This window comes from Eptesicus fuscus, chromosome 22 (assembly GCF_027574615.1).
Source record: "Eptesicus fuscus isolate TK198812 chromosome 22, DD_ASM_mEF_20220401, whole genome shotgun sequence".
Classification (NCBI taxonomy): Eukaryota; Metazoa; Chordata; class Mammalia; order Chiroptera; family Vespertilionidae; genus Eptesicus; species Eptesicus fuscus.
The window spans coordinates 7,166,821-7,190,220 of record NC_072494.1 but is presented as its reverse complement, the minus strand read 5'-3'; the positions used below and the strand labels follow the sequence as shown (position 1 = coordinate 7,190,220).

The following is a 23,400-nucleotide window of genomic DNA, read 5'->3' as shown; positions in this document are numbered from 1 at the left end:
AACACCACACCCAACAACTGCAAATTACGCATTTTTTTCAAGTGCACATGGGTCATTTACTAGAACAGACAATGCTGGGCCACAAATCGGGTCTCAACAAATTTCACAGGACTGAAATCATACAGAGTATATATTTTAACCATCATGCAATTAAACTAGAAATCACAACATAATCTCAAAATGTTTGTAAATTAAACAACACAATTATAAATAATACAAACAAAAAGAACTAAATGATTATATATATAAAATTACTGGAGTTGGTAACCCAACAAAAAATAGAAATGACTCAAGAAATAGAAAGGCACAAGAATAAGAAATATGGCAAGCACATAAATCAGCAAAAATTATAGCCAGAAATCTAATTATCCCTGTAAAATATATTAAAAAATCTGGAAATAAAACTCATAATTTGGAAGGAGTTAGAAAGTAAAGGTAAGTTAAAGTTTTCCTCTTGCTTGGGGAAAGAATAAGTATATTGAATCTCTATACACGCATGTTGAAAAAATATAAATCTAACTGTGAAAAAGGTAATGTCAAAAACTGGATAATATATAACCTAAAAATCACTACAGGGAAAATGGACAAAGAAACTTGACCAATTCAATCAGAATTAGAAAATGAAAAATAAACAATAGTAAAGAAAGGTAAACAAAAGTAATGAGTAAGACAAAACAGATCAGTAGTCCCAACATAATAAAAAGAAATCCTTCTAAATCCTAATTTTGTAAACCACACATGATAAAAGCTTAACTCACATGCAGCAAATCTTATAACATGTTGTATGAATAGCTTGTTTGTCTTTTCTTGTTTTAAACATTGAATATGCCTGAACAATAGTGTTACTTTTGTTGCAATTTACTCTAAAAACATCTCTAGATATGGATATGGCAGACAATCTAGCCCTTTCAAACCTACCCTCACAAAACAGTCCATTCCGTTTCTGGGTACCCTAATAGTTAGAATACTCTTTACACTGCTCTGTTTCTTTGTAGTGGCCATTTATTGGATCTCTGTCCTTGGATGCCAAACAGAATAAAGAGAATTCCTCCATACTCCTTCAAATATTTGACAGTTATCCTTCTTCGCCCTACATCCTCTTTTTCAATGAGCAGATTTATTTTCTTTCCCAAATTACAAAGTTTCAAATGTTGTGATAAGTCGGATCTCTTCTGCAAAAGCTTCAGTTCTTACTCTCATAAAATAAAGGTTATATAAGCTAATTAGCACTATTAGTAAGCACTACCAAAAACCCTGTAACAAAAAAATAGCATTCACCATATTCCTTTAACCTACAACTACCTCAAACTTCTGGCTATTTCTTTGAATGCTTCCCTCCATATTTCTTTTTAAATAATTCTTTATTGTTGAAAGTATTACCTGTCTCCCTTTCCCCCCATTGACCCCCTCCAGCCAGCCCCATATTTCTAAATAAGACATTTATACCACTCTCTCTTGGTTTTTAGTTTTAGATATTGCTCTTAGGATAGATGAGAATTTTAGCTCTCTTAAATAACACACACAGCAAAGTAGTATATTAAGATTACATTTCCTGCCCTAGCCAGTTTGGCTCAGTGGCTAGAGCATCGGCCTGTGGACTAAAGGATCCAGGGTTTGATTCCGGTCAAGGGCATGTGCCAGGGTTGCAGGCTCAATCCCTAGTAGAGGGTGTGTAGGAGGCAGCTGATCCATGATTCTCTCTATCATTGATGTTCCTCCCTCTCCCTTCCTCTCTGAAATCAATAAAAATATATTTTAAAAAAAGAAGCCTGAACTTAGGCTACACCCTATCTGGCTAGAATCCTGCTCTACCACTTACTAACCTGACTACAACTTTTCCTCCTAAATATTGAACATTTTGAATGCATCTAATTAATATTAGAAGGGAGATTATCACAGTATCCAAAAATATTCCATACTATGTGCCTTTGGATAGGTCATGTGCTATCAAAGATGAGGTTTACTAAATTAGGTTTACTAATTTATGCTAGATATAGCTAAGTATATTAACTCTAGACTCTTGATACACTTCCATAGAGGTATTTATTTCAACATTATTCTCTTACGGGAATTACCTCATAAATTATATAATCCAGCAGCCACCAATCGGTGGTCCGTGAGATCCGAAAGGTTGACAACTGCTGATATAATCATAATTTTAAAATTTAAGACTAACACAAAACAAGCCATAACTAAAGCATGAATTTAGAATAATTTCTAAAGTAAAATGGCCTGTCACTAAATTTCTGAAATCATTATTCTTTAAAAACTACCTCATTACTCCAAACCAGCTGAAATGCTGTGAACCTTCTCGAAGGGAAAGTAAAATGATGTGACCAATAGCAACTACATTTTATATAGCATTGTTTTCACTTACAAAGCTCTTTTTCCCTTTATATTTTTTAGTTCGTCAAAATCAAAGCTGTAGAGCATTATCCCCATTAAAAAGATGAGAAAAGCATACAAAGTTTAACTTGGATTAAATGACTTGGGAGAAAAGTATCTAGGAGGCTGTAATGTCTCCTGATTCTAAATGTCATTCTCTTTTCAATCTATTATACTTTGCTATAAACAATAACAAGAGCATACATTTACTGAGAGCTTACCATGCTCCAGCACTGTTGTAAGAAATTCTCACAAAAAGCTTATGAGGTAGGCAATTTGCCCAAGCCACACATCTAGTGAGAGAAGCCACGGTTCAAACTCATAGGTAGAGGAGTCAATGAAGGAGGACAAGCCACAGCAGCCAGGGAGGCAGGGGAACACCACATGTGTGGTTTCTAGGAACAAAGAGAAGAAACTATTTCAAAGAGGAAGTGATCAACTGTTACATGCTGCTGACGAGTCAAGATGACTGACAACTGACCACTGGATGTCACTGGAGACTCGATGAGCTCATTTCAATGAAATAACCTAGGGGCAAAAGCCTGTCTAGGTTCAGCCAAGACTGAGCGGTAAGAAATGGAAATCATATTACAATTTTTTTAGGAGTTTGCTTAAAGAAGGGAGTAATGGGGTGGTCACTACTACAAGGAAAAGGAGACTGGGGTTCAAGTGGGTTTTTCTTTCATTTATTTTTACAACAGGTAGAAGTAGGTTCATCAGACATTTAAGAGCTACTCTATATATGTCCAGAATGAACTACTATTCTAACGACCAGGTTTACTGCTTGACACTAGAGGTTACAGTGCTATAATTCTGAACCTTGCTTCTTTTCTCTCCAAACATTACCTCACCATCTTCCTCCAATGTCATAAAAATTTTTAATAAAATTTTTTAACAAACAGTCCTTCATAGTTCATAATCTATATATATATATATAAACCAAGCAACCGGAACGACGGAACAACTGGAATGACCGGTCGCTATGACGCGCACTGCGGAGGCCAACCAGCCCGATCAGGGCCTGATCGGCACCCTCCCCCAACCTCCCACAGCCCCTCCCCCTGGTTGGCCTGTCCCCCGATCGCCCACCCCCACCCTGATTGGGGACAGGGCCGGCTGGCTAACCTCCCGCATCCCCTCCCCCCCACCAGCCCTGCCTAATGGTCCCCATCAGGGCAGGCTGGCTGACCCCCACCCATGCACAAATTTGTGCACTGGGCCTCTAGTTTAGTTATAATTGCTAAGGACCAGGTGTCAGTGGATTAAAGCAAAAGATTGGGTTTAGAAATGAAAGTTCTGTTGTATGAAAGTCTCTTATGCTATTTATACCTGATATATTCTGGTTTCCTTTTAAAGGAAAGTTAAGTAAATTTATAAGTATATGTCTAAAGGATAGGTATTAGTATATAAAATTTGGTAAAAGCAATGAAAACATCAGGACTTGAATTGAGAACACCTATCATTAAGTGCTGGCTCTATCACTTACCGGCTGGAAGACTTTGGACTCCTTAACCTCATTCAATTCTCATGACCTATCAATAACAACGTAACACTTATTGAGGATGATTCTAAAAATTTTAGTTTTTTTAAATATATATTTTATTGATTTTTTACAGAGAGGAAAGAAGAGGGATAGAGAGCTAGAAATATTGATGAGAAACATCGACCAGCTGCCTCCTGCACACCCCCTACCGGGGATGTGCCCGCAACCAAGGCACATGCCCTTGACCGGAATCGAACCCGGGACCCTTCAGTCCGCAGGCAGATGCTCTATCCACTGAGCCAAACCAGTTTCGGCTAAAAATTTTAGTTTTGACAATTTATTTAAATACAACTCTAGTATGTTATAATCACCACTTTATATAAGAGAAAGCATATAACCTAGAGAGGTAAAATAACTCATCAAAACTCACATACCATTAGAAAATAGTAGAACCTGGAATTGAACCTAGGCTTTCTAACTCCAGTGCCCCCATCCTGGCATTGGAATTATACCATCTATCACATAGGTGTGGTAAGAGCATTAATTGAGGCAATACACACGAAATAACTTTATAAAGTTTATGAGTTAAAATTGGTTTAAAAAAAAAAAGATGGTAGCAAATTCCTCAAAGCATATCTATACTGAGAATTAAAATCCTTACAGTACCATGGCAGACAGCCCTTTGGTCTTGCTCTCTGGTTGGAATAAAAAAATCCCGCCTTAGGCTAGAAAAATATACAATTTAGTCCATGAAAATGATAGCACAAAGCATGATCTCTCACAGGTCAAATCAGTTAAATATTCCAGTTTAAAAGCTCCATGAAAACAAGAGACTCAGCTGCTTTCTTCCTCTTACATCTTGCCATGTCTTCCTCTTCTGTCAAACACCAGTATCTTGGTTTATACCCCTCCCTTAGATCTGTAATGCCGTATCTACTTCCTTTTTCTCTCCAAATCCTCTATGCCTCTGGAGTGCGTTTCAATCCCCAACTTCAAAGTTATATTCATTAGCTCATGCTTTTAATCTTCCCTTTCTTAAAAAAAAAAAAAAACCTTTATTGATTTCAGAGAGGAAGGGAAAGGGGAGAGAGATGGACAGAAACATCAATGATAGAGAGAGAATCACTGATCGGCTGCCTCCTCCACGCCTCCTACTGGGGACCGAGCCCACAACCTGGGCAGGTACCCTTGACCGGAATCAAACCCGGGACCCTGCAGTCCGAAGGCTGACGCTCTATCCACTGAGCCAAACCAGCCAGGGCTAATCTTCTCTTCTTTATCTCTCTCATTACTTCTTTTATAAAAACTACTTAGCCTCGGATCACATTTTTTTTTTTAGATATAAATTAAACTCACAACTTAAAAGTGTACAATTCAGTGGTTTAAAGTATATTCACAAGATTATACAATCATCATCACTATTTAATTCCAGAACATTTCCATCATCCTAACAAGAAACCCTATATCATTAGCAGTCATTCCCATTTCCCTGTCCCTCCAGCCTCTGGCAACCACTAATCTACTTTCTGTCTCTATGGATTTGACAATTCTAGACATTTCTATAAATGGAAAAGAGTATTTGACCTTTGGTGTCTGCATTGTTTCACTTATCATAATGTTTTTCAAGGTTCATCCATGTTGTAGTATGTAACAGTACTTCATTTCTTTTTACAGCTGAATAATACTCTTATGACTAGACCACATTTTGTTTGCCCATTCATCAGTTAATGGACATTTTGACTATTAGGACTAACAATACTATGATCATAGTGTACCAGTTTTTATATGAACATGTTTCTAGTTCTCTGGAGTATTTACCTAGAGTGAAATTGCTACTTCATACAGTAACTTTGTTTAACCTTTTAAGGAAGTGCCAAACTGTTTCTACAACAGCCTTACCCTTTGCCATTCCACCAGCAGTGTTATGTTCTAAACTTGCCAACACTTGCTATGGTCCATTTTTTTATTACACCTTCCCTAGTGGGTATAAAATAGCATCCAATTGTGGTTTTGATTTGCATTCCCTAATGTCTCTGGTTACATTTTATTTTATGGGATTATATTCCTCTAATTCACTGTCAGCAAACTTTTTCTGTGAAGGGCCAGTTAGTAAATATTGTATGCTTTGTGGGCCACATTTAGTCTATATTACATATTCTCCTCTGTTGTTTTTTTGTTTGGTTGGTTTTTAAACAGCAAAAACAAAAGCCATTCCTAGCTTGAGGACCATACAAAAACAGGCCTTAAACTATAGCTTGGCAAACTCTACTCTGATTGTTACACAATTATTAGCCTTGCCTTCTCTATCAATATCAATTTTGTTGAAAGCAAGGTAAGAACTATTTTGTATTCCTTCATAGTGATCTGCACAGAGCCCATGAATAGAAGAGTAGAGGCTCTAAAAATACTTGAACTGAACTTATTGCACAATGAATGTCCCTAATTTAAAAGAATATTATGTATCTCTCCACAAGTATTTATACAATATAAATACTTGTTTTTAAAATGATTACTAAAAGTAAAAAGTCATTTTTCTTTTGAAAATGGTTAGCTTAACTAAGAATATTGTAAGAAAAAAGTTTCATAATGCCCTTTGAATCAAAATTATATTAAGTCAGTTAACTTATTAAAATAACTTTCTAACACCAAATGTATTGTAAGGACATACTTCTGAATCAAATATCTCTAAACCCTAAAGCTACAAATAAAATTAAAATGATGGTAATATATCATGGCAGAACTTGTAACTTTATATACAGCCCACCAAAAATCGAAAGGTGCATACTTCCAGCAAATATGAAAATCCAATAATTTCAACAACTGAGTTTTACATTCTGGAAATTATAGGCTGTTCATATACAAGTTCTCTGATACAGAATGAAAACTAATGTAAGAGACAGCAGACATAACTATCTCTTTATCTCTGGGCAAGTCACTGAACGTCTTTGAAGCCCAGATTTTCTCATCTTTAAAAGTAGGAATTATTCCATCTATCCTACCTTGTTCACAGAATTGTGAAGATCAAATGAGACAAAGTTATAAAAAGCACTCTACAAATATTACTCATATTGTTAGAAGAATTCTAAACCAAAACCAAGTTTTTCATAAATAAACAAATAAACAAACAAATAAATAAATAAAAATGAGTTCTCTGAGTCTTCATAGTTGTAACAAGTACTTTTCCTAATGGCCCTAATGACATCAAGGAACACCATGGTGATTCTTTTTGAAGGCGTTCTAGCTGAGGAACGGAAGTCAGCACAAACTGGATTCACATTCTGAATGGCATAAAGGTTAACCAAATGCATAAAAGCATGCAGACCGGTTTCCCAGGTCTTAGGAATCTAAGACAACATTCATTCTTTTGCATCTTTAGCTTATTTTAGATGGAAAAAAAACCCCACAATGTACAAAATATTCCTTTAAATACTACACTGCCTGCTAAACATCCAATTGGAACTGAACAGTAACCTCAAAAATCAAATCAGAGTCAATAGTAAAGTTTTGATTTAACAGAAGAGATAAGCAACGGTAACATCTAATATTCCATGGTAAGTACTTTATTTATTTTAAATATATTTTTGTTGATTTCAGAGAGGAAGGGAGAGGGAAGAGATAGAAACACCAATGATGAGAGAATCATTGATTGGCTGCCTCCTGCACACCCCCTACTGGGTATTGAGCCCGCAACTCAGGCATGTGCCTTTGACCGAAATCACTGGGGCACTTCAGTCTACAGGCCGACGCTCTGTCCACTGAGCCAAACCGGCTAGGGCCCGTGGTAAGTACTTTATACAGGCCATACCATTGAATTTTCATGAATATATGGTAGGGGTACTATTATCATTCCTGTTATAGCTAAAGAAAGTGAGGCTAAGAAAAGTATCTTACCAAAGATAACAGACAGTAATTTGCATAGGTGGGATCAGAATTCAGGCAACATGACTCTATGAATACGTTGTTAACCTAAACTGCTGTTTTCTACGAAACTTTTCTCATATTTCATTTTTTATGTAAAAGAAAAAAAAAAAACCCAAAACAAAATCCAAGAAAAAAATTTTCAGATGTGTTTCATCTCATTTCCTTGCCATATCTAACTACTATAAAACTAAATAAAAGTAGTTAATAACCAGAAGACCACACAACAAACTAGGGTGATGAAGGACTGAGATAACATATCCTACATGAGAGAACATCCTATACAATAAAAGGCTAATATGCAAATTGAGCAAAAGGCAGAACAACCGGTTGCTATGATGTGCACTGACCACCAGGGGCAGATGCTCAATGCAAAAGCTGCCCCTGGTGGTCAGTGCACTCCCACAGGGGGAGCGCCGCTCAGCCACAAGCTGGGCTCATGGCTGGTGAGCGCTGTGGCAGTGGCGGGAGCCTCTCCTGGGGGGAGTGGGCCTAAGCCATCAGCCGAACATCCCCCGAGGGCTCCCAGACTGCAAGAGGGCACAGGTGGGCTGAGGGACCCGCCCCCCCCCAAGTGCACGAATTTCGTGCACCAGGCCTCTAGTAACCTATATTCTAATATCAGTTTCTTAATTCTTTCAAGTTCAAAATGAAGCCTTGTTTCAGTAGGTTTCTTTGCTCACAGTGGTGGAATTACTTTATTTTTTAATTGATTTTTACACAGAGAGGAGGAGAGAGAGAGACATCAATGTGAGAAGGAAACATCAATTAGCTGCCTCTTGCACGCCACCCACTAGGGATCGAACCACGGTGTGTGCCCTGACAGAGAATCAAACCAGCGACATTTTGAGCATGGGTTAACACCCAAACTGAGCTACTCTGGCCAGGGATTCACAGGGTTATTTTGAGTAAATGAGTTAGTACCTTAAAAACACCCTTACAAATGTGCCTAGCATGGAATAAGAACTCTGTCTTTATCATTATTACCCTCTTTATCTGAGTTATTCTTTGCCTCTATTCCATGTATCCTGTGTTCCCCCCAAATCACCATGTATAACCATCAACCATGAATGAATGTTAAAAACCTCTCTTCATTGCTAGAGAAAATACATTATGTAATTGATGCCACTAGTACAAATTCCTGAAATCTTATCTGGGCCCTCAGTATTAAACTGATCTTTTTACCAACCATAGCTCCTTTTATCAAGTCCAGTCACTTTTCCTCAAGTCCTACTCAGAAGATAAAAGTTGTCGCTCCTCACATTTATTGTCAACTCTCCTACCTGGCCTCTGTAATTCTCTGTCATGCAAGCTAGAAACATACAAGACATACTCCACTCTATTCCCATATACAATTAACAGCCAGGCTAGTTCTGTGAATTTTATCTCCCAACTGTTTCTTTAAATTGTTTGCCTTTTTCATCCTTATTACCACAGTGTTAATTAAGGCCTGCATCATCTCTTAGACAAATCCTTCCATAGCAAAGAGATTAAGGAGAATCAAGAAAATGCAAATATCAGAAGCTGAGGGAGATGTAATATTGTGATTGCTTTTCAGCCTCCACTCCTGTATCCCTTGAATCCATCCTCCAATGATCTATTTAACACACAGCTCTCTTGTGGTTCTGCTGCCTAAAATCTTTAAATAGGATATACCAACCTCTCCCTATGAGTTCTTAACTTTTTAGGTTAATGGACTAGCCCCTCTTCCCACCAATCAGCGATCTACTCTAGAAAGCACAAGAATTTCTTGAAATGCTATGCAAAAACAAAACAAAACTATTTTTCTTAAGCATAAGTACAATTTTATGGAGGGGGAGAGAGCCAAATATGTGGTCCAAAATTTTCAAATACTCAATGGGATCTATGACCCCCCCAAAAGGTTCACTATTCTCGAGGATAAGACCCAAACAAATTACCAGGCCTGTGAAATTTTCCATGATCTGGCCCTGATCCATGTCCGCCTCACCAGCTGTCCCTCTGTGGGCAGATATCAAGAGTTGGTGTGAAGCGGACATCTGTTATTTTTGCATGTCTAGTATCTCTTCCTTCTCCTTTTAGAATAGCATCCCGACTCTCTGTTGGAAAATAACCCTTGTCTCCCTCACTGAAGTTTTGGTGGAAATGTCAATCAAGGTGTCCCATTCTCCAATGGGCATGGCAGACATCTCACCCAATCTCCAGCCAGGCCAATCAGGTGGAACTTCCTAAAGTGAATCTTGAGCAAAACGATGTGAAGATAGAAATCGTTAAAGCTGATTCATTCTGACCGTGGTACACTGTTTGTTCCCGCTACCTAGGTGCCAACCCCTACAAACCCCCCTGGTTCTCCTCAGACTTCCTGAAGCTTGCAAGTTCATTTCTGCTAAACCATTTTAACCATTTGTTCATCCATTTATTAGAAAAATATTTATTAAACTATATGATGGTTAGCTGTATATGTCAACTTGGCTAGGCTATAGTACCCAGATATTCAAACACACACTAATCTGGGTGTTGCTGTGAAAGTATTATGTAAATAACACCTATGTGGTAACATCTGCAAACAGGTGACATTAAGGAGATATCAATAATGTTGAGGAGGCCTCATCCAATCAGCTGAAAGACCTTAAGGGAAACAATGAGGATTCACTGAAGATTTTGTCCCCAAGGCTGCCAGAGTTCCCAGCTGGTCTGCCCTACTGATTTTGGACTTTGTAGCCCCTATAATCACATATTCCAGTTCCTTAAACTAAGTCTCTCTCTCTCACGCACACACAAAATGTGTATGTATATGTATTGTGTGTGTATATGTATTGTATATGTATTGTGTGCGCACGCATGTATCCTCCTGGCCTGTTTCTCTGGAGAACCCTAACACAAACACCTACTACAGTGGTGCTGAGAACAAGACACAATCTGTTTCTGTTGCTTGTACCCAAAAAAATCTTAAGTACAATTATATACTGTATGTCGCTGTTTGAGGAGGACAGAGTCCCTAAAGAGTTCACTGTCTCACACAATATGCTAATAGTTTAAGATCAAAACTGGGAGTAGAATTTTTAAAGTTCTAAACCTGAATTTTCTAGATCAGCGGTCACCAACTGGTGGTCCGTGAGGTCCGAAAGGTTGGCGACCGCTGTTTTAGACTCCTTCAAAGTATGGGGGGATTTGAAAATGAAGGCGTGCTTAAGAAAGGGTGCCTACAATTGTTGTGCAGGTTCCTTTACTCTACTTCAGGGATCAGTAAACTATGACCAGCAGACCAAATCTGAGCCACTGCCTATTTTTGTGTGGCCTGTAAACTAAGAATGGTTTTTACATTCTTACATGCTTTTTTTAAAAAAATCAAAAGAAAAACAGTACTTCATGACACATAAAAATTATGTGAAATTCAAATTTAAGTGGACACAGCTATGCTCATTTGTTTACATATGTCGTCTATGGCTGCTTTTGCCCTTTAACAGCAGAACTGAGTACTGCAACAGAGACTGTATGACCCTAAAAACCTACAGTATTTATTATCTGGCCCTTCCAGAAAAGTGTTTGCTGACCCCTGCTTTAGTTCATTGGAGAAAGCATTAAAAGGGTGGGATATGTTAGAAAAGAGGGTAGAAAATTTGTATTATTTATTAAGTACTTACCATGTACAAAGTACTGCTTTGAGCATTGTACATATATTAATATTTTCAATCTTCGCAACATACCTATTAGGTGGAGACTATCACCCCCATTTTATAGAATGAAGCAGAGAGGCTAACACAAACTTGCCCAAGCTCAACATAAATTACAGAACCAGTACTACAACCCAGGCCGTTTGGCCCTAGCATCTGTGTGGTTAACCACAACACCACACTGCTTTATCACTCATCTTGTCTATTGAATCTGTCTTGCATTAATGACGTTGATTCCCCTTAGAATGAAGGATGACACTCTATAGATGAACCAACACTGGAATAAATGACGTCTGTGGCATGCACTCCTTAGAGAACTGGAAGGATTACAAAGACCTATGCCTATCTTCTTTCTTGAAGGCAGGAAGCTGAGGAATCCAACCTCCTTGGATTCAATCATTGCCTTTCCTCAAACCATACTGGAACTCAGAAGCTCAGGCAAGCTTCTAGATGCAGGCTAAGATAAAGCATGTTCTCTTCCCACGTGTCTTGCCTCATCATCATCAATTAAATAAAATCTCTGAACTGTGGAGCCAGGATATGGATATTTCTCAAATCTTCTCCATTAATTCTTTTGTAGAGCTCAGCCCAGATTGAGACCCATCGTTTTTCTCCATTCAAGGAGAAGAATGGTGGTTAAAAAAACACAGGTGATGAGAAGAGCAAGGGTAGAAATGGAGGAACTTGACAAAACTTGTCTGTGAAAATGGAGCTTTTATTCAGTGCCCCAGCATGCTAGAAAAGAACACTTCTAGTCTTCGTGTATCACCTCTATATCTGAAAACTTCAAGGAAAAAAAAGCAGGTATGAAAACAAAATTAAATATTTCTGTATATGCATGTATTCTTAGATAGGAAATTCCTATAAGGATACAGAACAAACTGATTACTGTTATATTTTCTTATTTGTATTTTTTACTTGATCTGTATTTCTTTATAATGTATTACTTGTTTAAAAATAATGAATTGCCGAAACCAGTTTGGCTCAGTGGATAGAGTGTAGGCCTGCAGACTCAAGGGTCCCAGGTTCGATTCCGGTCAAGGGCATGTGCCTTTGTTGCGGGCACATCCCCAGTGGGGGGTGTGCGGGAGGCAGCTGATCGATGTTTCTAACTCTCTATCCCTCTCTCTTCCTCTCAGTAAAAAGTCAATAAAATATATTTTAAAAAATAAAATAAAAATAAAAATAATGAATTTATTTTTTAAAGTGAACCTAAAATGAGATTTAAGGATTACTTTAATTATACTTTGAATAGAAAAATTACTAAATAAAGAGCTATAAAAATTACTTGATGCTTTCCTGAAAAGCAGTTTGCTTTTTGTTGGGACACAAAACATAAAATCCGCCACTTCTATGTGCAGTGGAAATGTGTACTATAAACAAACCTACTAAAGAATCTTTTCCGCCAGATGCCTGTACTGAAAGTCTTACTGGGTACTAATTTATCACAATACTTTGTGTGAGGAGAAAGTATTTTAAAAAAATGAGAAATAGTAAAATGGAAACATTTACAAACACCAATGCCTATCACACATTCTAATTTTTATAATCAACTAGTAGCCCATCGCGATATCGCAGGCAGTAGGCCGCCCACCGCTTCGCGGGAGCTGGCAGGAACTGCAGCGCCGCTTCCGGGAGGGAGCCGAGACGCTTCTGCGGGAGGCAGGAGGGTGCCGCGCTGCTTTCACGGGAGTCGGGCCTGCCATCTCCTCTCCAGGCCTGCGCTCAGCTGCGGGCCGGCCCCTGCTCCCCAGAGGCCCTCCGCAGTGACGAAGCAAGCATTCCGCCAGGCCACTCACGCTGCCCGCTCTTAGTGGCCGCCCCCCAAGGACTGGGGGACTCCAGTGGGGCTGAGGGGACTGGGCGCCGCCATCTTGTGGCTATGGGCGCCGCCATCTTTGTGATGGAGTGATGGTTAATTTGCATATTACCCTTTTATTAGATAGGATAATAAACTCACATAATATTTAGTTAAAATCAAATATCCTCCTTCTGTGGACTATTCATTTAAATGAATTTGAAGATTCTGATATGACTTCGGGCTTCAGAAAACCAAGAATTAGGCAATGGGGTTGGTAAAGCAGTATCTAAGCAATCACACATGCTTGGCCAAAGGTTTAACCCTTTGCACTCGCTTGCTTTTTTCTCGAGCTGCTACCGATGCTAACCGTGTCGAGTCACACTCGACATCTGAGTGCAAAAGGTTAAAGTCATAAGGAGCTAGTGCTCAAGCGTGGGTTGTCATGCTTGCTGCTGTCATCCTGAGTAAAGGAACCAGTTTCATGTATACTCACAAGATGGTCAAATTAAATTCTCCAACCTGGTTAAATGGCAAGCCTCAATAGACAAAATCACAAGTGAGATGCCCATTTTTTAAAACATACCATGCAAAAAAAAGTACCACTATCATGTGGGAAAACAGCTGTTTATCCACTTTGCTAGATGAAGAACCATGTCCCAAAGTAAGAGGAACCTCTGTAAGGAGCGTAATAAGCTAGCTGTGATGACAACTCAACTCTAAGAGGCTCCTCTCAGGAAACAGTCCTGTCTGAATTGCCCTGAATAACATTTGTTATCTATATATATAAAAGCCTAAGCGACCGTTATGACCAAACGACTGGAACGACCGAAACAACTGGAATGACCAGAACGACCGAATGACTGGCCAGTAGCTGACGCACACTGACCCAGACCTTGGTGCTAGGGCCCTGACAGCCCCGAATCTGGTTCACCCGCACCCTGGACCCAGACAGGAGGGAGGAAAAAGCCTGAATCCTTGTGGAATCGGCCACCGGTTAGCTTGCTGCTGGGGCCAACCTCCTGCACTCCCTCCCTGGCCAGCTGGCCAACCACCTGTGGTCCCTCCCCTCGGCAGGCTGTCCCCTGCCTCTCGATCGGCCTCGATCGCTGGTCAGGCCAAGGGACCCCACCCGTGCACGGATTCGTACACCAGGCCTCTAGGATTTATTATAATTAGCGATAAACTGACTCTTCAAGAACATTAAGACCATTTGGAAGTCTCACTCAAGCATGTGTCTAAAATAACAAGGTTAGCTCATGAGAGAATCAGCTGCCTCAAAAAATTAGTGTTTTTTTCCTAAATGAAAAACCTTTCTACTTTGATAAAGCATAATTTTTTCAATGTTTAATGGTTTTCCATAAAGAAATCTGCTTGAATCCTGCAAACACTAATCAGATTGAGAGTCTGTAAAAATCAGGTGCTGATTCACAGAAGTGCTACTTAATATAGTATCTATTCTGATATTTTTGGAGCTTTACGAGACTGTAAGCCTCAGAGAAATGCCTGAATAATTCTGAAGACAATATATAAAGGAACTCTGTAAAAATTAGCAGGAACATATAAGATATCTAAAATAAGGACATTACTAGAAATGCAAAAAGAGATAATATATCTCCTTCCAAAAGGAATAAAAGTTAGATAGCAGAGAGAGTATATGCCTAAGATCTTCAATCAATAAACCCACCCTTTTAATGTTGGTCCCAGATATTCCCAGAAAGATGTGTGGTTCCAGATATTCCCAGAAAGCTCCCAGCTCAAGAGCTTATGTTCACTTTGCAAGTCAGGTGCTTTTAGAGTTCTGAATCACTGCCAGGCAATAAAAGGTCTCAAGCCCAAACATGAAAATCCTCAAAAATCTGTATTATTCCAATCTAGCTAAAATACATGTACTTGTCTTTAAAGAAAAAGAAAAAAAAAAAAACACCCAAAACTAGCCAAACTTAAAACTGTAACTTTTAATCTGAAAAAAAAAAAAAAATACAGGCACATTTGCTTTCTTAATGTAACATTTCCTATATCCAGATATAATAGTCAAATAAAAAAATGAAAAAGAAGAAAAAGCCTAAAGAAAGCCTCAAGCATATAAAGTGCTTCCAATTCTTAAATAACACAGTAATTCTGCCACAAATGGAAATTTATGGTACAAAAAACACAAGCAAACAAAAATGTATGCCAAAAACAAAAAACCTAGGAAACAAAAGGTCTTTCACTAGAAGAATGAATAAATTACTATACATCTTACAGCAGAATATTGCTAAAAATAAAGTAGAATTATATATAGTGATATGAAAAGATGACCAAAATACTTTAGGCAAAAAAGCAATCTGCCATAGTTAAAGGTCAATTTATTATTCTTTAACAAATATTCATATTAACAGTGAAGTCCTTGGGGAAAGGGACTTTCATTTTCTAAGTTATACATACCCAAAATATTAAAATTCAAATATAATGTTATTCACATTCACAGCACAGCTTTTATAATAAAAAATTAAAAACTAGCCCTAACTGGTTTGGCCCAGTGGATAGAGCGCCGACCTGCGGACTGAAGGGTCCCAGGTTCGATTCCGGTCAAGGGCATGTACCTTGGTTGCAGGCACATTCCCAGTGGGGAGTGTGCAGGAGGCAGCTGAATCGATGTTTCTCTCTCATCGATGTTTCTAACTCTCTATTCCTCTCCCTCTCCCTTCCTCTCTGTAAAAAATCAATAAAATATATTTTTTTAAAAATTAAAAACTATAAGGAATCATTTAAAGAAATGATGGCAAATTCACTTAACGGAATACTATGCATTGATATTATTTATCCATTAGATACGACACTATTCAAATATATTTTTTCATGAAAAATTCACAATATATTTCTACAAGAGAGCATAAGATATTACGCATCTGATCTCTTTTTTTAAAATAAAAAATATATGCACTGACAAATCACTGGGAAAGATTTATACGAAAATGTTAACAAGCTGGGAGTGATTTTTCTTTTCACTTATTTGTATACATTCTCCACAGGGTAAATATTGCCCCGAAGTGGGTGAAAACTGGCTCTTGGGGGGAAAAAACAAAACAAAACAAAAATCCCTTAACTCTTTTAGTGTATAAAACACAGTTTAATATACAATAAAGGAAGATACAGTGCAACTGTGGTATGAAAATTTCATAAGGGGGATAATTAAGAAAAAAGTACTTAAAAAGGCTGGGGGCGGGGAGCAAGTGATGGTAACAAATAAGTTGAAAAACACTGCATCAGAGTCATTGGGGGGGGGGGGGTCACCTGGAGAAGTAAAGTACGGATTCCTGGCCCTACTGCAGACCTAATGAAATCAGTATTTCTGTGGATGGGGCTAGTGGCTTTTATCAAAGAAAGCACATTTCTATCACTCCATGTAAAAATGTCATGAAATCCAGACACATAGGTTTTAATTTGGTTTAAGAAATTTTTTAAATTATATGTTAACATGAAAAATATAAAATAACCCAAGTGCCCAGAAATCTAGGAATCCTTGCTAAACTCCTCTCTTTCCTTTAAAGAACGTGAAGATTCAAATTTCTTCACAAACCAATCAAACACACCCTATTATTCATTATCTGTAATGGGCATAAGGCAATGTGAAGAATATACAAGAAATAAGAAATATTCATAAATTATGCCACTAAGCTCACTTTAATCTGCAAAAACCAGCATTAAAAACTGGCTTTCTCAAGACACCATTGTTCACACAGAAACGCAGGTTTTAATCCCATGATGAAAATTAAACAAGTTAGGGAACCAAAGTCACTATTGGGTAATAACTGGGATGCTCAATGCTCTGGTTCACATACTTATCTGGCATGTCAGTCTTGAATTATGCAAAACTGTCCCTACACCAAATTACAAATCTCCCATGTTAAATACTGAGTCTAAAACATTAAACCACAAATGCCAAGATTTATTGTATACATAAGTAATGAAACCAACTAAGTGCATAGCTAACAGTCCCACTTAACAAAAGGAGAATACACAGGGTTAGTCAAAACAGTGAATGGATGTAAAGCATAAACTATTGCTCCAGTCCCTAGCAATCTTGTACTCCCAATTTCTTACAGACATCAATGCCAACTTGTTGGTTGTAATAATAATAATAATAATAATAATAATAATATTTGAGTGCTTTTTGTTAGTCCTCAAACATGTATAAAAAATGGGTACTGTTCTTTTTCCATTTTACAGATGAAAAAAAAAACAGGGAGAAATAGAGGTGAGGTAACAACTGATAGGTACTATATGCAAACTTCCATGGAGTGTTTTGCCTACTGACCACAAATACATTCTTATGACCAAATATTCAAAGTGAGACTTAGCATATTATTCATGTTAATAAGTTTATATCCTATAATTAAATAATTATCCATAAAACAGTATATAAATTAATGTAACTGAGGCAAACCTGAGTTAGAAGAATCAAACAAAAGTCTGTCTTCCTATCAATAGTAAAATACTTTTCCCAATCTCATTCCCTACACCCAGAAAATGGCAACCTAATTTTGCTTGTTTTTAAGTACAGATTTTATCATTACATAATTCATCTCAGGAATACACTGTTTCTTAATTCATTTGTAAAGCCTTTATCTCTTAAGAATCTTCATCTTAAAAGCTTTACTAAATTTAATTTCATAGTCTATAATAAATTCATTTTAGACCTTTCATTTTCTAATTATAAGATATATGAATAATGTATAAAGTTCAGAAAAGAAGTTTAAGGAGAAAAATAAATCACCTGTAATCCCAATTCAAGATAACTTTGATCCTTTTGGTATTTCCTTTCTACCTATATTCTACATATGAATAAACATTTTGTAAAAATAAGAACTGCAATCATACTACGAAAACACTGATAATCAGCTTTTTCTCCCATAACAATAGAGAAGTTTTTTAAAGATAGTGCAGACAAATGCAATTACATGACTGATTTTCTACAAAGCACTTTGGACCAAAAAATAGTTTGTTATACTGTGAAAATTAACCACAAGATGGAAACGTGATGGTGGGCCCTTCATCTAAAGAATTCACTCTTTTACAAGTATTTGAATGTTTTAAAAAATCATTTTAAAATTTTGCTAATTAAGTAGGCATTTTCTTTGCACTACTAAAAAATTTCACAAGTCCATCTTCAGCACATCAACACACAGAAGACATTAAACACATGGCTATGGAAGTGTTACGGTTGCAAAAGATCAAAATGGAGACAATTCACTGAAGACACAAGCTGAGCCCAGCACACTTGAGCCTAAGTAGAATCAGCTAAGAACACCACAAGTGATGATTCTTTATTTCCAGTGTCAAAGGCCTATTGCTTACATACACAGCAAGCAGATGGCCCTGAGTGTGTCACAATCTCAGACTTGTTCTGTATGACAGAAGCCCAAGTCTAAAGCATAATGGGAATAATAGAATAACTACATCATCTGAAACTTTCCAGCTCAAGGTTTCAACTGCAGATTTTGGTTGATCCTTGAATTATAATGCTATCATATTCCAATGTAAAAAATTATGACATTTGAATATAAGAAGTTACTAAACATTTATTTAAAATTCAAAGGGATGTTTTACAATGGAGTTTGTCCAAAGTGTGCTATTCAATATTCAAAAGGCATAGGAACCTTTTTCAAACAGTATACTATTTGACCAATTTTGAGTTACTTAAGTTCCAGACTTATAATATGGATGTAAAGAAACACCATCAAAATAACTTAATATTGGAAAATGTAAACAAACAACTAAATATGGGTTTGAGACATAAGATTCAACTTCCAAACTCACTTGCCTGTGGTTTGTAAGTTAATCTGATTTTTTTTTTTTTTTTTTTTTTTTAATTTCAGAGAGGAAGGGAGAGGGAGAGGGAGAGCCTCCTGCACACTCCTAATGGGGATCAATCCCGGAACTTGGGCATGTGCCCTGACCGGGAATTGAACTGGGATCTCCTGGTTCCTAAGTCAACATTCAACCACCAAGCCACACCGGCCAGGCTAATCTGATATTCTTAAATAATTACATTTATAAAAGTTTCACCACATTGATACTGGTAGTTTATATGCAGAACCTTCTGAAGCATGAAAATCTCATACCAGGGGGTTATGTATGTCATTACTAAACTGATTATACAGGGAAGGGCAAAAATAGGTTTACAGCTGTATGTGAAACAGAGTTTATTCTTATTATTTTCCATATGAACTGTAAACCTACTTTTGCCCCACCCTGTATGATTAGAATGGAGAGCAGAAGGGTACGACAAAAGAGCAGTCTAAATGCTATCATATAGAAATCTAACAAAACACATACACAAACAAAAAGAGCAGTTTGAGGATATCAAGAACCAAAATATCATATAAAGTTATGTTTTATAAACGTGTTATATTATAGCCTTAGTCCCAGACATCTATAAACAAATCCTAAAATATGTCTTTACAAAAACAGCCCTCTTCATTCTAAGTTTATTGTACTTTCTACTCAAACCAACATGACAGATCCCTACTTCATGAGTGTCATGATTTGTGAGAGTCATCAAATCGTCTCTGAAGGTCCCTATAAGCCACCATATTAACCTACAGGGTTCTTTCTACCCATTCAACATTAATTTATCTCCTCATGGAGATGAATTGAAATGAAATGAAATGTTCACCAATTTCATTTCTTTTTGTAAAAATAAATTTATTTCCCACAGTCTAGCATAGCAACTTCCACCTGCAAATCCCGTAAACCCTTCCTTTTGCAACCTTCCACTAAAATAGTTTCTTTTAATCTCTCGATTATCTGCATCTACTTTCATCCATGGTATCCATTACTCTTCGGTATTCATTTAAAAGAATTCTAATCTTAAATTTATTAAGATATTGAATCATTGAAGAATTAGAAACTGTATAAATATGCAGTTTAGAGATTCACATTACTAGTCTGTCCAGGTATTAACCCTACCAGACCACTGTACCAATTTTTCGGTAATTTCCGAATCTGCCGCTGTACCGCTGTACCTAATTTTCGGTACTTTGTGGTCTGGTAGGGTTAACATCAGTTGAAAATAATACTTATCACATTATGTATCTTTTGAACCCTATTAAATTATCAGTTCATATTTCTGAACAAACCACACTTTGTTGTACTAATAGAAAACAGAAACACATGCCCCCCACACAACTGAAATAGAGATTGGATGGTCAACTAATGTTGGCTACATAATTATTTCGACTACTATTATATCATCTCATTTTAGACAACTACAGTAAATTTTTAAGTTTTAAAAATGTAAGAGATACAAACAGAACCAAAAGATAACATCCTGAATGTGAATAGAAGGGTCTAATGCAGATATAACATTACAGACTGATAAAATTACATACTACTTAGTTAAAATATAAGTGGAAGTGATGCTTTCCATGTCTCTGGTCTTTATTTCCCTTTAAGGATTTTACTGTGTGATTTAAGTAATTTAAACCACCTGAAAGAAGAGGGAGTTTTGTACAGAGAAAAAGAAAGGTGAACTCAATTGTTTGTGAAAAAATTTCTAGACTCATCTGAAAGAAAAATGTTGTGCTGCACTGAAGAAAAAAATTATTGAGTTAAAGGCTGTCTTCTATCATTCACCTACTGACCCATTTATTCACTAAAATTCATATTCATTCATTCATATTTGAAATGAACATTAATTCATATTCATTCATTCATGTTTGTAATGCAAGCAAAATACAAAAATTTATTGATCATCTATTTTATGCTTTTGTATGGCAGTCTCTGCTATGGGTAGTTTGCTATCAGCAATATCCTATCTAATAAAGAGGGAATATGCTAATTGATCCTCACACTGTCAGGTGGCCCCTGCCAATAAGGAGAGAATATGCTAATTGACTGCTCCACCCTCAAAGCTGGCGGCCCCCACTGCCAATAAGGAGGGAATATGCTAATCGACTGCCACGCCCTCAAAGATGAGGGCGCCCACAGCCACAAGACGGCGGCGCCCAGTCCCCTCAGCCCCAGCAGGGCGGCAGGCTCCACGCCCCTGCCTCTGGAGTCCCCCAGTCCCCTCAGCCCCCCAGCTGCCCAGGGCCACCCGAGCCTCAGGTAACCAGGGCTGGCTGAGGCTTGCGCTGCCCGCAGTGGCAGCAGCAGAGGTGTGATGGGGCATCGCTTTCCCCTGATGGCTGGGTTGCCTCCCGGCCCTGAGGACTCCTGGACTGTGAGAGGGGCCAGGCTGGGCTGAGGGACCCCCTGCCTCCAGTGCATGAATTTTCATGTACCGGGCCTCAAGTTCTCTATAATTAGAGTTTGTTAATTTTCATAGATTATAAAATTACTTTGAGTTTCATCATCTGTAAAAAATGGACAATATCTAGTTCAAAGATTTGCTGTGCAGATTAAATGAGATGTAAGGGCTTTAACTTCAAGAAAAGGCCCTAGTAGGCGTTATGCTCTTTTATTTCAATTTTTTGGTACTAGAATAGACAGTCTATTCATGTGTCACACACTTCATATGTCACCTCACATAAAAAATAATTTTTTTAAATTTCAGCTTTACTGAAGTATAATTAACATATAAAATTGTGAATTTTCTTATAATAGTATATCATGAGCCACTCAATCTTATTCATAACTTATTTTTCCTACCAAAATGCAAGCAGACTTCTAAGAATTTAAGACATACATACCGGGAAGGCCACAAATGCCAGTATAGTGACAGTGCCAAAATGGCCCAAACCAGGGAAGCTCCTACTCTCAGCTATGGTTGGGGGGACAAGGGAAGGGTAAGAATAATCAGCCCTAAGGGAATGACTGTAGTTCCGATTTCTGTTGACAAACAGAAATATCTTCGAACCAATTCAAAACAGACTCAACTAGGATGTTATAGTTTGAGACATTACTGTTTTGACTCTCTGGGGTCCCTTTAGTAAATGAAGTATCACTCAGTTGACCAAATCTGGGCTTTTGAAGTTTCATTAGGAAAACACAGTATTTATAAAAAGTAACACACTATCCCCAATATTATGTGCTATATTTGCTTATTACAGTCAAGTGCTGCTTTATGATGGGGACAGGTGCTAAGAAATGGGTCATTAGGAGATTTTGTCATTGTGCAAACATCATAGAGTGCACACAGGGTGCACTTATAAAACCTAGATGGCATAGCCTCCTACCCACATAGGCTCTAAGGCTACACACCTGTACAGTAGTTAACTGTAACACAATGGTAAATATTTGTATATCTAAACATAGAAAGGATAGAGTAAATATACGATATAAAAGATGAAAAATGGTGCACTTATATAGGGCACTTATCATGAATAGAACATGCAAGACTCGAAGTTGCTCTGGGTGAGTCAGTCAGTGAGTGGTGAGTGACTTTGAAGGCCGAGGACATTACTGCACGTAACTGTAGACTTTTTTTTTAATAAAGTGCATGTTTGCTACACAAAATTTTAAAATAACATGAGATTAAATCAAATGCAAGGCAGAATGATGCAATCAAGAAACAGTGAACAAGTGATATGAGAGGCTACTGCCAGCGTAACCTGGCATGCTGTTTTACAGCAAACTTTTTTATAAGTAGGAAGAGTACACTCTAAAATAACAATTAATAGTAGAGTAAATACATAAACCAGCAACAGTTCATCATGATCAAGTATTCTGTCCTGTACATAACTGTATGTGCAGCAGGCTTGTTTACGCCAGCATCACCACAAACACATGAGTAATGAATGCATTGAGATACGACTGTCACTGGGCCGAGGAATTTTTCAGTTCCATTACAATTTGATGGCACCATCATTGTAGATGTGGTCCATCTCTATAGAAATGGTGCATGACCGTAATTTAAAAATATTTTCAAATACACTTTTAAAGGAAAGAGATTTGAATAAAAATTAATAAGGACTTTATTTCTGAGTTTAGAAAATATTTGAAAACTAAAAGAAACATTTAGAAAGGTATAACAACTCAGTGCTTTAAAATATGCAAACATCGTGAAAGTATCATAAACCAATATGTAATGTTGACAAATTGGGGGTTGCTTCTCTTCTCGTAATATTAAAGAAAGACAGTGAGCAGATAATTCACAGCAGCAGTGAGTTTACTTATGAGTCAAAAAGAAATATTAATATCAATCTTTAGGCTAATTTGCTTATGTATTATTCAGC

General features: G+C 37.4%; 1 protein-coding gene across 3 annotated transcripts in view; it reads right to left on the bottom strand.

The window, feature by feature from the left end:
- RAP1A (RAP1A, member of RAS oncogene family) overlaps nt 1-23,400 on the bottom strand; it is a 54,623-nt gene that overhangs the window by 20,100 nt on the left and 11,123 nt on the right. Inside the window, exon 2 of one of the 3 annotated variants that reach the window (XM_054711415.1) lies at nt 2,607-2,780. The exons of the other annotated variants lie outside the window; for them this stretch is intronic. The gene's annotated coding sequence lies outside the window, so the exon portion shown is untranslated. The remainder of the gene's footprint in view (nt 1-2,606; nt 2,781-23,400) is intronic. 3 annotated transcript variants of the gene reach the window in all.